The sequence below is a fragment of the Dioscorea cayenensis genome, chromosome 11, assembly GCF_009730915.1.
Source record: "Dioscorea cayenensis subsp. rotundata cultivar TDr96_F1 chromosome 11, TDr96_F1_v2_PseudoChromosome.rev07_lg8_w22 25.fasta, whole genome shotgun sequence".
NCBI classification, from domain to species: Eukaryota; Viridiplantae; Streptophyta; class Magnoliopsida; order Dioscoreales; family Dioscoreaceae; genus Dioscorea; species Dioscorea cayenensis.
In genome coordinates this window covers 6,913,356-6,928,702 of record NC_052481.1, presented here as the reverse complement: position 1 = coordinate 6,928,702, position 15,347 = coordinate 6,913,356, and the positions used below count along the sequence as shown (strand labels likewise).

The 15,347-nt window shown below is 41.3% G+C and overlaps 1 non-coding gene across 1 annotated transcript; it reads right to left on the bottom strand.

Annotated features, from left to right (window-relative positions):
• Positions 1-1,998: 1,998 nt before the first annotated feature.
• LOC120272830 lies at positions 1,999-2,105 on the bottom strand. Its single transcript, XR_005540365.1, has one exon. It is a non-coding gene; the product is annotated as a small nucleolar RNA R71 (small nucleolar RNA).
• Between the last annotated feature and the right edge of the window lie 13,242 nt (positions 2,106-15,347).

Genomic DNA, 15,347 nt, shown 5'->3' with positions numbered 1-15,347 from the left:
ATATTTAACTTGAACGAAGATGGATCGATAGTGAAGTGAACAAAATCAATGCAAATAGAAATAAGAAAAGAGGGAGGAGACGTAAATAAAAGATAGGAGAGGCAATCGACAGTAAGTGGGGCACCCGAACATTGCTTATAATAGGACAATTGTTTCCAGTGCAAGTGTACGGGATCGCCAAGTAATACCTTATGTGAAGACCCAATGATCAAATTCCATGAAGATAAGGAAGTACTATTACTCAATTTTCATCTATTATCTAGCCTACAATTATTAGTAAGAATAACAAATTAAACAAAATAAACTAACCTAAGCTAATCCTAAATCCGTGTAACTAGCACACGGATGTAAACAAACAAGACAATATCAAACATGAGAAGGGAGTGTTTGGACAAGGAATCCACCTAGGGTTGGTATTAAGTCCCAAACTAGGATGGTTTAAAGATGCATTGATATAGTCGAGACCTAGAGACCTCGTGAGTAGATTAGCCCCAATCTCTCACTGACTAACCCTTAATCCTATACGAATGTCAATTAGAATCTCTTTCAGATCAAAACACCTATGATCACATTAAGTTCTAGGAGTTCCCTAAATACTAGTAAACATACTCTTCTTCGGCTTAAACCTAGTAATGGAGGGCTACCAACACCGGATCTCTCGACGTGTCGGCACAAGCATCCCCTTTCAATCTCTCCTAGGTCTAGTACGTGTGAGTAGATCACATCTACACATACAACTCATAATAGAATTACGGATTTCTCCATAAATGTAATTCTAGGCATCAAAGCACGAATGATTAAACTCAAACAACCATCAAATTAAATGAAGAACAACATCCCAAGTCCTTACACAAGATGAACCCTAGGATTCATGCAAATCCAAATACAACAATAAGTTAATCCCTCGTGATAAGGGACACTTATACAACATACAAGAAAGACAAAAACATAAAAGAAGTAATGAAAACCCCCTCTAAGTCGTAATCCCCTTGAATGGATGAAGCTTCTCAAGTTTGTTGATGATGGCTTAGATCTTCACTCCAATTCCTCCTTTGCTCCTCTCCCTCTTGGTGATGATGTGTGCTCATTTCCCACAAGTATCATCGTTAGAAGATGGCCAGAAGGCCTAAAGGAAGTGTGGTGGCGACGGCCCAAACGGCCAAGGAAAAGTCCACGAATTATGCAATAGAAATATGTATTTATACTCTCCAAAGCATACAGGCCGTATGGGGACTGTATGGTGGCCGTATACCACTCAAAGCCCCAATTTTTGCTTCATACGGGAGTGTATACGGGCTTCATACGGTGTCCATATGGGCTGTATGGGGGCCGCATGAATTTCTGGATATGCTGCTTCAAACAATCCCGATGCTACAGTGATTGTTATTTTAGCTATTCATCACTTATTCTATTTCACATTTTCTTATTCTTCCATCATTCTGATTTGTTTTCTTTTCTTTAGTTATAGCTCCATGTTATGACCTGAGGAATTCCTTCAACATTGGTTGAAGGAAACCTATACATTGAACGAAGAATTCATAGAAGGGGAAAAGACCCTGTGCAAGAATAGTCAAATCAAGCTGAGATAGAAGGTGAAGTGTCTGATAACATGGCAGAATAGAATGAGCAGTAGAGACACTCTTTGATTATGCTAGACTCGCAATTCTTGGCACGCAGTCCAGTATTGTGCGGCCACCGATCACAGCTCAGAATTTTGAGCTCAAGCCAGGCTTCATCCAGATGTTTCAGCAGTCAACACTGTTTAATAGTTTGGCCGATGAGGATCCAAACAATCATATTGAGAACTTCTTGGAAGTGTGCGACATGCTCAAGATTAATGCTGTTATAGATAATTCTATCAAGTTGAGAGCCTTCCCATTTTCCTTGAAAGGGAGAGCAAAGCAATTTCTACATTCATTACCTAAAGCATCAGTTACTACATGGGAGGAGATGGTAGAAGCTTTTCTTGCCCGATATTTACCTCCTGAAAAATCCAAGAAGGTTAGGAATGAAATATCATCTTTTATGCAAACGGAATTGGAGTCTCTATTTGAGACATGACATAGGTTCAAGGAGCTCCTATGGAAATGCCCTCAACATGGGTTTCCCGAGTGGATGATCATTCAGACATTCTATAATGGTTTGAACCCAAGCACAAAGCAATTACTTGATACTGCAGCAAGAGGTATCTTAGTTAGAAAGACCCCCGACGAGGCCTGACATCTCAATGAAGAAATGGCTATGAATAGTTATCAGTGGAACACAAGGGACAGAAAGAAGGTAGCCGGACTTCATGAGATTGATGCAGTTACCTCATTGGCGGCACAGCTTGAGTCATTGAGTAAGAAGTTAGACACTCTAACTTCTCCTAGAGTTGTGGTTATGATGAGTTGCACTGGGTGTGGGGGAGGACATGTTCCATCTGATTGCCTAATTTCTATTGGTGGTACATCCTCGGTGAAACAAGTGGATTTTGTGGGTAATGCAATGAGAGGACAAGGAAATCCATATAGCAGTAACTAAAATCCTTGTTGGAGGAGCCACCCAAACCTTTCTTGGAGTAATCAAGGGCAACAGAAGATGATGGCACCACCCGGTTTCCAACAACAACAATAAGCAACGAACATGAAGAATCGAGTTTCAGGGTTGGAGAATCGGATGACTGACCTAGAGAAGGCTTTGACCAAGTTTATTGTATCATCAGATACAAGATTTTAATCTGTTAATGCCACACTTCGCAACCACACCGCTTCATTGCATAACTTGGAAAATCAAGTGGGACAAATTGTGAAGTCACTCTCGTGAAGACCTCAAGGGAGTTTGCCTAGCAACACGGCAGATGATCACTTTGATATGTGGTTGTGAAGTTGAGGATAGGCTCCCGAGTGAGAAGACCAATGTTGAAGGACCTGAGGTCTTGGAGGTTGAGGAGAGAACCAAAGAGAAGGAGGTGGCAACCCGACCCTACAAACCAAGAGTCCCTTATCCTTCGAGATTGAAGAACGACCAAAATGATGAGCAATACAAGAAGTTCTTAGTCTATTCAAGTAGTTGCACATCAATATCCAATTTGTGGAGGCATTATCTCAAATGCCTCGTTATGCAAAGTTTTTGAAGGACTTCTTGGCCAACAAGAGGAAGTTAGAGGAGAGTACATCTATGAGTCTAGATGCTTCATGTTTAGTGGTGTTGCAAAAGAATACGTCGAAAAAGAAGAAAGACCTCGGAAGTTTTATCATTCCATGCCACATTGGCAATTTTGGTGAAGAAAAGGCATAGGCGGATTCAGGGGCTTGCATCAACATCATGCCTTACACATTCTTCCAGAAGATAGGCTTGGGAGAGCCTAGGTCTACCGGATGACACTTCAATTGGCGGAAAGAATGGTTAGACATTCGAGGGGCATCATTAAAGATGCACTTTTGAAAGTTGACAAGTACATATTTCCTATGGACTTTGTAGTGTTGGATGTTGACGAGGATGTTGATTTTCCATAGATACTTGGCAGGCCATTCTTGCGCACTTCCAAAGCTCTCATTGACATGGACGGTGGGTAGTTAACCTTACGAGATGGTGATGACAAGTTGACAAACCGCCTCACTGAAGCCATGAGATATTCTCTTTATTTTAATGATACTTTGTATTTTCTTGACACTGCTAATGAGTTAATTGATGAATACATGCATGAATTGATGAATCCGGATCCATATGAAGGGTTGCTAGATCAAGGAGTGCACAATGAAGAAGTGTAGATATTTGGTCTAGAGGACAAGTTGCAACCCACCCCGGGGATCATGAAGAGGATGCTCCAAAAGATGTAGTGAGCAAGGAAATGCCACAAGAAGTGCCCCAAGGCTAATGGGGATGTGCAAGCATGGAGTAATGATGATGAACCCTTATGTGGTAACAAGCTTGACAACCCTTCCTCTACCTTGAAAACATTATGTTCATCATGTTTCAGGTTGAAGGTAAGAGGCAAACCTTCATCCATGAGCCCCTGAGAGATAAGGTCAGGTCGTCAAGCTTAGTGATGTTAAACAAGCGCTTCTTGGAAGGTAACCCAAGTCATTATTGTTTTTGTAGGTTTTAGTTTAGTACTTGCATGAATAAGAGCTTTAGTGTTGGTGTTTTGATCTTTTACATGCTATTAGTGTGTCTTTCTCATGGATCATTGGTGTTTTCGTGTGCTTAATTATGATTGGCGAAGTTTCTTGGTCATTTGAGAGTGCTTTGTATGATTCTCTAGTCAGTTGTTCATAATATAAGTCGGCTCTACATGTGTACAAGTGTGCAGAAATTTTCTAAAGGGTCTGTAAATTTTTTTAAGTCATCCAGAGAAGACACATGTCCATGTGTAATTTCCACACAGGCGTGTGTCTCCATTCAGAGCTCATACCGAGAGGACACAGGGGCTTGTGTCTGGCCCTGTGAATGACCTTGTGATGGTCACACGCCTGTGGGTAATTTCTATACGGGCGTGTGTTTCTCTGCAGAGTTCAGAGATCTATCCCGAGAAGACACAGGGGCTTGTGTCTACCCCTATGGATGATCCTGTGAATTACACACAGGCGTGGATAATTTCCACACACCCGTGTGGATCTCTACAGAGAGTTCTCCTTCATCCCAAGAAGACACAGAGGCGTGTGAGAGCCCCTGTGAGGACCCACACGCCCGTATGGAATTTCCACAGGGGCGTGTAGAACACTTAGCAAAAACTCTCAGGTGGATAGAGAAGCCATAGGGGCGTGTGAATGCCCCTATGGGTTAGGCACATGGGTGTGGGAAATTTCCACACGCCCATGTGGATGCATTCAGAGGCATGGTGTGTCATCCCGAGAGCACACAGGGATGTGTGACTGCCCCTGTGAAGCTCCACTATGGAGTCATACGGGCGTAGGGAATTTCCAGACGCCCGTGTTGATGTACAGAATTCCAAGAGGCACGGTTTTTCTTTAAAAGCTATTCGTGTTTCTTCGTATTTTACAACAAAACACTCAGAGAGCACACCCTTTCACTCTCTTAACTTCTCACCATCAATTTAGAGGGATTTTATTTGAGTTTTCTGGCCGTTTTTGAGTTTTTCATCTTCATCTTGTCGGTAAACCCTTATTCCTCTTTTCTTTGCCAATCTTAATTTATTTGGTCTAAATCTAGTGAATGCTGCTTGTTTACATATTAAATGGTTGGTGCATGCTTTAGAATAGGTTTAGAAACGAAGTTTAGATGTATTTTTGGGATTTTTGCATAGTGACCGTGCGTTTTTCACGCCCCGTGAATACACATGGAGGTGTAGAATTTCGACACGACCATGTGGATTTCTGTAGAATTAGGTTTTCAGGTTAATTTGATTGATTTTTATTCAATTCTTCCACATATAGCTTCTAGATCGAAGAAGCAAGCCGACAAACATCCATGTGAGCACTCTCCAGAGCCAAAACACCTGGAGTTTACTATTCCCGAGCATCAGGCTCTCATCGAGCGCTTGTCCAAATTGAATTCTGGATAATCTCATTTTCCATATTTGAGTGCGCTAAGAGAGGTTCAATGAGGTGATGAGATTGCCAATGAGATTGAGGAGCTGCTTGTAGTGTGTAGTTAGAGGAGACTGTTATCTATTCGGGAGCCGGTGATTTCTATGCGCACACTGGAGGTCCTTGCATCATTTGAGTTAGATCACTCTTACAACTGCTTCTTGAGCATCGACACTATCTAGTTAGAGCATTTGGACAACACTTCAGCATGAGCGTCTCCTAGTTTTCAGTCTGACTTGGACTATATAATGAGGCATTCATTGATATAGAGGAGTACGCTTAGTTACCAACGGATTATCCTGGTATTTTGACCCCGTAGAGAGTGTATAGAGCCTTATGCAGATAGGGGAATTATAAGCTAGGAGTGTTGATAAGTGCTTGTGCGATATGAATGCAAAGCATTCTTTCTGTATGTTAAGCATTACCTTTCTAGGGTTTTTACACTAATATGTGTGTTTTTATGTTACTGTTATGCAGGTAGGCTTGTGAGGCCGATTATGAAGGAAAGAAGCCAATGTGGATCATAATGTACCGATTTTGGAGGAAATCTTGCTAAGGTTCAAACGTGAAGACATAGGTAGGGTGTGAGATGCTAGGGTGTGTGCCAACCTCCTCGTATTTGAGTTAGCACAACCATTTGGAGGGGCACAAGGGCAGTCATACTCAAGTATTCTGACTTATGCATATAGAACAAGATGCTAGGGTGTGTGCCAACCTCCTCATAGCAAAGTACTGTAGTACCACTGTTCACAGCCGCCCGAGAAAACTGCAGAACAGAGAATCCACACCGGCATGTGGAAATTCCACACGCCCGTGTAAAAAATTCATAGGAGCGTGTGGATCCCCGATTCCAGCCCTATTTAAAGCCGATTCAGCCCCGATTTCAGTATTCTTTTCTCCATCTTTTTCCCAACTTGAGAGAGGGTTTTGGCTAGGGTTTTGGAGAGGTATTGGCCAGGGTTTTGGAGAGGTTCTACAGCTCCGACATCGTCATCTCTTTGGAAGAAGGTTGGTAGGGGAGCTTCCGTCGAGGCGTATCCTATACCGGACAAGGGGATCTTTGGACGACGAGTAGAGGACTTTCCACAAGACCATCGACATGACTATCGAGGTGGTTTTCTATGGATTCATTGATTTTACATTCTATTTTCTTTGATTGTACTTATCTCCATGGAGAGCTAAACCCCTAGTGGGTACTTGGGTATTTGTGAACCCTAGGATGTATTCATTTGTTTGAATCTCTTTATTATGCTTTCAATTAATTGATGTTTATTGTGAGTTCCAACTTTAAATGCTTGATTGTGTGAATACTCCCCTAGAGTGACACTAGGATTGAGAGTTCTTGTTGGTAACCTTGTGAGTGAGTGACACACCATGAGTGTTACACAAAGCTAGGTTGGAGAGGGTTGAGAGGGTGAGTCGAGAGGTACAGGAGCGTCCCATTTCCCCTTCGATGTGTTAGATTCTACCTCCATTCCTTGAGTTCTTTGCAGCCACAATAAAGTGAATGGTATAAGTGATGACCTTCCGCTGGGGCTTAGTTGTGGGTGCAACGGAATGAAGCGCAGAAGTGATCTTAGTATCTAGGGCTTAATTATGGTTAGGGACCTTCCACCTGGACCAAAGGGTTAGGTCTACAATTAGGAAGAGATTTATCACTTGGAATCCCTAGAACTTATTGCAATTCTATGCGAGTGCGAGGTTGAGAGGTTATTCAATCTCCCCTCTAGGACATGTATAGAGTTAGGCATAGTTGACCTTAGATTTGGGACTATGTAATTAAGGATTTCAACGACTCACTTGCATTGATTGGGAAGCATAATAGAGGGTTCTTACACTTGAAATGATTGTCCTAGGCGGAGCAATATCCGTGTACCCCATCTTTATCGATTGTCTCACCTTCTCCTTTACTTGTGCTCTCTTACTTGTTGTTTTTACTATTGAGAATTGAATCATTGTCACACATATCACTATTTATCTTTCACAAAGCTAAGAAGCGAATTAAGTGTTTTTATTCCCTACTCCCTGTGGATACGATACCTGCTCATCCGGGATTATTACTTCGACAAACCCGTGCACTTGCGGGATATACGCAAGGGGACCTTGTCAAGTGTCTAAGGCCACGTGCCTATCCCAGCTAAGCTACAGATATATACACGCTGTTCTCAGCAGATAGTGAGCAGTCGATGTGACATCACAAGTGTTTTGAGCCGACAGGAGCTTCTTTACTTGTATTCAATAGTTCAGAGCGAGCTGATTCATCTGGGGCATATCGTAGCCGAGTACTTGCTTCACCAGGGTTAGTATGTCAGAGTCGGCACTCTATTCTCAGGTCCTTACATCTGAGACAGCCAAGGGAGAGGCATATCGTAGCTGAGTACTTGCTTCACTAGACTTATCATGGGAATGGGTTTGTTAGACACTATCACGGGTGCCGAGAAAGCTATTGTATCATCTCCTCTCAACATAGAGATTATGAGATTGATGGGGATGGTCTGGAGATATAAACCAGGAGTCTATGTGATGATCATGCCTCCATATGAGACAGCCGAGGGAGAGGTAGTGGAGGGTTCTTAGCCACAGCAGGAGCCGATAGAGAACGATGCATCTCCCACCGCATAGGAGCCATCTCCAGTGCATATTCTATCTCTTTCTCGAGCCCATTATCATTTCAAGAGGCTCGAGAGTGCAGTGGGGGTACTACAAACTGAGATAGCTGAGGCTCCTGTGACATAGGCCGTAAACAACACAGAGGCTATTGCGTGTCTCGAGCGAGAGGCAACCTCCCTATTCGTGGTGAGACCCAGCACTCCTCCATCACCAGCACCCCCATCAATCCCAGCAGCACCGGTTGATCCACCAGCATCATCTTCTTCGCCGAGAGCAGTAGAGTAGACATCGGTAGACACTGACGCTCGAGGCATCCATTATTGCACTTGTTTTTGTATTTTATTTCTGCATTTCATTTTGGACTTGCATCACTCAAAAAGGATCCTCCTTTTGAGTTTATCTTTTATTTTCAGCTGTTTCGAGTTATAATTCATTTCTATATCTTTATATACTCGAGTTCATTTTTGCTTTTGTTGAGCTTTACTGAACCCCCTTGTATATACGTGCAGATGGTCTTGTGAGTATGGAATTTGAGGACTAGTCATGGGTATGATCAATGTGAGATTCACATGGCCATGTGTGCTTCACAATCCATTGGAACTCAACTCTCAATGAATCTAGCTCCATCAAACATACCATTAGGAGTTCAGGAGAGTATTGTTTCAATTGCCCACTTCCACATATGTTTTTCATTGTTTTATATTTTATTGTGCTTCCATGCGTACATTGAGGGCAATGTACATCTTAAGTGTTGGGGGGTTGGGAAGTTCACATTTCACATGTTCCATACTTATGCGTTGATTGTGCATGCTCATGTAGCCAATGGCAGTTCACCTTAGTTGCAACGCTTGTTTTAAGTTTAGGAAAAATTTTAACATTGAATGTTCTCATGCTCTAGTTTTTACTTGGATTTTTAGGAATTTTTGCCCAATTGGTACTTGTTGCACTACTCATTCATTAAACCTTGTAGAAACTCAAGTTCGATGTTTAAGGGACTAGTTTAGTTGTTTATTGTCTTAATTTAAAAAAAATAGTTATATTTGTTTGTTTATTGGGGATGGAAAGAGCTACCACCAATGAATTATGAAGCTACTCTCGTAAGTTGGATACAAGTTATGCCCTAATGAGAGAAACAACTATCTCATGGAATGAGTGAAAGGTACTACCCCGGTAGAAAGAGTTACCACCTCGGAAGTGTGAAAGCTACCTTAGCGGCCACTTTGGAAAGGGCTACTTTAGAAGATGTGTGAAGCTACTACCTTCTCATTTCTTTTTGTACATAAATAAGTCCTTTATACTTAGACCTTTGAGGTGTACAAGTTGGGTTGACTTGAGTGAGTTTACACACACTTACACAATTTCGGGTTTGTTGTCCTTTTTTATTCTATTTTTTTAGCTAGAGCATTGATTTTCCCGGCTTATTTTAAGGTCTACAACTTCAACTAATCGGTAACTCTCGTCCCTTCTTTTCTTCGTCAATTCTTGATTTTAATTGTTAAAACTAGTAAATATTGTGTAGTCTCTACAATTAGAAAGGGTATGCATGGTTAGAACTAATGTAGAAGCAATTTAATGATGTATTGGTGAGTTCTTAACGTGCAGCCGTGCTTTTTTCACGCCCCATGGATCCACTGGGTGTTTGGAATTCCACACGACCGTGTGGATTTCTGCAGCAATAACCTGTGAGTATTCTTGATCAAATTTCTTTTCAAATCTTGCAGGAGTGAATCCTCGGTCGAAGAAGCAAGCTAACAAGCATCCACGTGAGGATTCCCCTGAGTCAGATCACATGGAGTTTGCTATTCCTGAGCATCAGTCTCATTTTGAGCGGCTGTCTAAGCTCAGGTTTGGTCAAACCCAATTTTCAAACATGAGCATTCTCAGGGAAGTTCAGTCACAAGAATACATGGCAGATGAGATCGAAGAGATGTTGTCTGTGGGTAACGGGAGGTGTCTATTGTCTATCCGAGAACCAGCTATTCGTCAACTCACTTTGGAGGTACTTTTATACTTTGAGTTTGATCAATCTTACTCGAGATTTGACAGTGTCGAAACTATATAGTTCAGAGCACTTGATCATCATTACAGTATGAGTGTTATGCAGTTCTTTGTCTATCTGGGCTTCTATTATGAGGTTCACACAGAGATAGAGGAGTATAATCGATTACCCACAGATTATCCCGGCAGACTAACATCCTAGAAAGCATATAGGACACTTTGTGGAGAGGGGCAGTATGAGCCACGAGTGTTTAAGGCTACTTGCCTTTCTAAGCCAGCACACGAATACATCCACGTCATTCTTAGGCGATCAGTGAATGGGCATGGTGATAGCACAGGAGTACTAAGCAAACATGAGCTACTATACCTGTACTCCATGGTGCAGAGAGAGTCGATTCATCTAGGGCACATTCTGGTGAGTACATGATCCACCAGAACCAGTATGTCAGAGCAGGAGTCATTTTCTTAGGCCCATATATCACGAGACTTGTTATAGGCATGGGTCTCCTAGATGCGATTCGAGGGGCCGAGAAGGCGAGTATACCTGCTCCCCTGAGCATAGAGACGTTAAGGCTGATGGGGATAGTTTGCAGGGTCCAGTCTGGAGCATATGCTTTGATTATGGCCGCTCAAGAGATAGCCGAGGGTGAGGGTGATGATGCACGGCTTCTTAGCCCGCTCCCGAGCCTCAGCCGACACTGATGGAGACCGAGGTATCTCCTATGATAGAGGAGCTACCCCCAGTATGCATGTTTTCACCGTCTGGAGCCTATGATCATTTTGAGAGGCTTAAGAATGCTATGAGGATGCTACGTACTGAGATCGTCGAGGTTCGAGCAACAGAGGCTATGCAGTACACCGAGTTCATGGCACGTTTTGATACTTTACAGCAGATTTATGAGCAAGGCATCGCCTCATCATTTGTCCTGCGACCGAGGACCCCTCAGGCATCTTCGGCACCATCATCACCTATTCCAGCACTAGTTGATCCACCTTGTGCATCATCACCACCACCAGCAGTAGCGGAGGAGCCGACAGCAGATGACATTGACACTTGATGCATATCTTATTTCTTTCTTGTTATTTTTGTTTTATTTTGTATTGTTGTTAGACCAGTACTACTCAGAAAGGATCTTCCTTCTGAGTTTATCTTTTATGTTTGTTTCAAGTTATATTTATTGCCTTATCTTTTATAAACTCGAGTTGTTTTTGTTTTTATTGAGCTTCACTGAACCTCCTTGTGTATGCATACAGATGGTCTTGCCTGTATGAGAAATAAGGACTAGTCATGGACATGGCCAATGTGGGTCGTGTGTGCTTCACAACCCGTTCGAACTTTACTCCTAAGGATTTAGCTACATCAAACGCAACACTAGGAGTTAGGAGAGTATTGTTTCAGTTGCCACTCCCACATATATACTTGATTGATTTACTTCCTATTGTGCTTGCATGTGTACATTGAGGGCAATGTACATCTTAAGTGTGGAGGGGAGTTCACATTGCACATGTCCTTTATATAAATTTTCATTGGCATACATGTTCACATAGCCAATGGTGGTTCATCTTAGTTGCAATGATTGTATTCTCGAGTTTAGGAGAATTTTAACATTGAATGTTTTCATGCTGTAGTTTGTTCTTGAATTTGTAGGAATTTTTGCCCGATTGATACTTGTTGCACTACTCACTCATGAAACTCTTTTGGAAACTGAAGTTCGTTGTTTAAGGGACTAATTAGTTTTGCTTCTTGTGTTATTTTGCTAAAAAAAATGAAAAAATAAAAAATTGGAAAAAGAAAAGAAAAAATAAAAAAATAAAAAAATAAAAAAATAGATTTATTGTTTAGTTGTGCATTTTGGGTTGAAAGAGCTGCCACCTATGAAGTATGAAGCTACTCTTATAAGTCGGATACTAGTTATGCCCTAATGAGAGAAAGAGGTATCTCATGGGATGAATGAAAGCTACCACCCCGGTAAAAAGAGCTACCACCTCGAAAGGCAATAGTGGAAGTAAGGAGCCAAAAGTATATCGTAGATGCACTTTGTTGATGAAATCTTGGAGTGAACAAATGCGAAGACACAAGTTGTGCTTAAAGACATGTGATTGTGTGCCAACCTCTATCATGCTTAAACAAACACATGGTTTAGAGGGCCACAAAGGCAGTCACATTCGCGTGTTCCAACTTGTGCAAGACTAGCAAGATCTCCATCAATGTGACATTATTGAAGATGCACCACGATCTACAGCATGGATGTGTGAACATTCATGTGGTCTCGATGAAGAGTGTGGATTCGAGAACATTTTGGTGAAGTACTGTAGCAGATCACTATAGCAAATTAATGTAGAAAAATACTGTAGCAATTACTATTTACAGTTCACAGAAAACTAAAGTTCCAAAAATTCACACAGGCGTACGGAAATTCCACACGCCAGTGTGGATGCCTGATCCCAGCCTATTTCAAGCCGCGACTTATGACGATTTGGGAATCACTTTTTCCAAACCTTTTCCTATCTCTTTCCCATCTTTGGAGGCGCTTGCCGCTAAGGTTTGGAGAGGCTTTGGCAAGGATTTTGGAGTGGTTCTATAGCCTTCAACACCGCATTCCTTCGAATAGTTATTGGGGAAGCTTTCCTCGTCATCGATTTGGCGAGATGTGCCCTAGGCTTGATGGGGAAACCTTTGAAGAAGACGAGGCTACTCCACTAGACCATCGACACGGACACCATGGGGGTTTTACTTATGGATTGCATGTTTTTACATTTGATTTCATTATTGATTGTATCTTGCTCCGTCAAGAGCTAAACGCCTAGTAGTTGCTTGGACTTGTAAACCCTAGGATGCTTTTGTTTTGTTGATCTTTCATTATAATTCTTTAATTGATGTTCTAATTGAGTTCCAATCTTGAATGCTTGTTGAGTTGATTTTTCTTTAGAGTGATACTAGGATTGAGAATCCTTCTTGGTAATCCTTGTGGATGAGTGACACACCATGAGGGTGAGACAAAGTTATGTTGGAGAGGATTGAGAGTATGAATCAAGAGGTAGCGGAATGTTCCATTTTCCTTCCGGTATGATTTATCCTATCTCCATATTCCAAGAGTTTTTTTTTGTCACAATAGAGTGAAATGCTAAGAGAGGAACTCCGCTGGGGCTTAGTTGTGCAAGCAACAGAGTGAAGTGTTGAAGTAATCCTTAGTACTGGGGCTTAATTGTGACTAGGGGTCTTTCGCCTCAACCAAAGGGTTAGATCTAGATCAGGGAATAGGGTTTATCACTTGAAATCCCTAGAGCTTTAAGCAACTTTGCACATTGTGAGGTGTTGAGACTAAGCAATTTCTCCACCGGGGCATAGTGTAGGGTTCGTCATGGTTGACCTTAGGTTTGGGATCATGTGTTTAATGATTTTCACGACTCATTAGACATCAGTTGGGAGACATAATGATCGGTCTTGTACTTGAAGCAATAATCCTAGGGTGAGCAATGTCCGGGTGCCCCATCTTCTATCGATTGCCTCTTCTTTCATTTTATTGTGTCTCTCTTTCTTGCTTTCTTTATTTCTTTTCTTTTTCACATTAATATTTTTCACGCCACTATTAATTCATATTCAACATAGTTAAATAGAAAATCTTGTGTTTCTAATTACTTTTCCCTGTGGATAGTACTACCCACTCACCAGGGTACTTTTATTACTTTGACAACCAGTGCACTTATAGTATACATGCAAAAGGGCGTTGTCAGTCACGGTTGACCTTAGGTTTGGGACCGTGTATCTTATGATTTCCATGACTCGTTAAGCATCAGTTAAGAGACATAATAGTTGGTCTTTCACTTAAAATAATAGTCCTAGGGGGATCAATGTCGGGGTACCCCACTTTTTATCGATTGGCTCTCCTATCATTTTATTGCATCTCTCTTTTGTTTTCTTTATTTTTATTTGCATTGATATTATTCACACCACTATTGATTAATCTTCACCATAGTTGAATAGCAATTCTTATATTTCTGATCACTATTCCCTGTGAATACGCCTACCCACTCACCAGGGACTTTTATTACTTTGACAACCCATGCAATTGCGATACACATGCAAAGGGGTGTGGTGTGTCACTACACAATACTGTGAACATTTGTCTTTTCATGGTAGGTACAAAAGGTCAATTGGAGAGGGTACTATCCGTACTTGATCTATGGATTGAACATCTCATAACGCGGAAACTTGATGCACAATACCTCAATGCATTTGAACAGTCCCCTACACTAACCATTAGCTATGGGTAGCATGAAGAGACAATTTTCCAGGAAATGTTTGATCAGTTTATGAAAAAAGGAGAATCATAAGAGAGAACAATGAGCAGCACAGTAGAAGACTCTATGGGAATTGACAGTTTGCAGACATATGTCATCACCAAGAAGGAAAACATGGTTTATGATTTCTTTCCCACAAGTGTACGAGATCGCCAAGTAATACCCTATGTGTAACACAGGGGTCAAATTCCACTGGGCCAAAAAAATATTATTACTCACTTGTCATCTATTATCTAGCCTCCAATTCTTAGTAAGAGGAACACATAAAATAAAATAAACTAACTAATCTATGGCCATATTACTAACACATATATATATATAAATGAACGAGGAAGTATCAAGCATGAGAAGGAGGTGTTCCGACAAGGCATCCCCCTAGGGTTGTTATTAAGTCCAAAACTAGGAATGTTTAAAGATGTAATAATGGTATTTAAGACCTAGAGATCTCTTAGATAGGTTAACCCCAATCTCTCAGCGGTTAGCCCCTTATCCCATAAGAGTGTTGATTGGAATCTCTTCTGGATCAATCCACCTATGATTGCAATCTCTAATAGAAGTAAACCTATCATCACTCGGCTTAAACCTAGTAATAGAGAGCTACTAACACCCAATGTCTTGGCGTGTCGGTAGAAGTATCCCCTTTCAATCTATGTATGACCAAATATAAGTACGCTCTCACGTCAACAAATACAATTCAAGAATGAACTATGGATCTCTCCATTTGTAGCTCAAGACATGCAAAGCACAACAGATTGAATCTTAAACAACCATCAAATCAAATAATAACAATATCCAAGGTTTTTACACAAGATAAACCCTAGGTTTCATCCAAATCCAAACACCACAATAAGTTAATCTCTCATGATGAGAGATACTTACACAACATACAAGAAAAAGAAATACAAT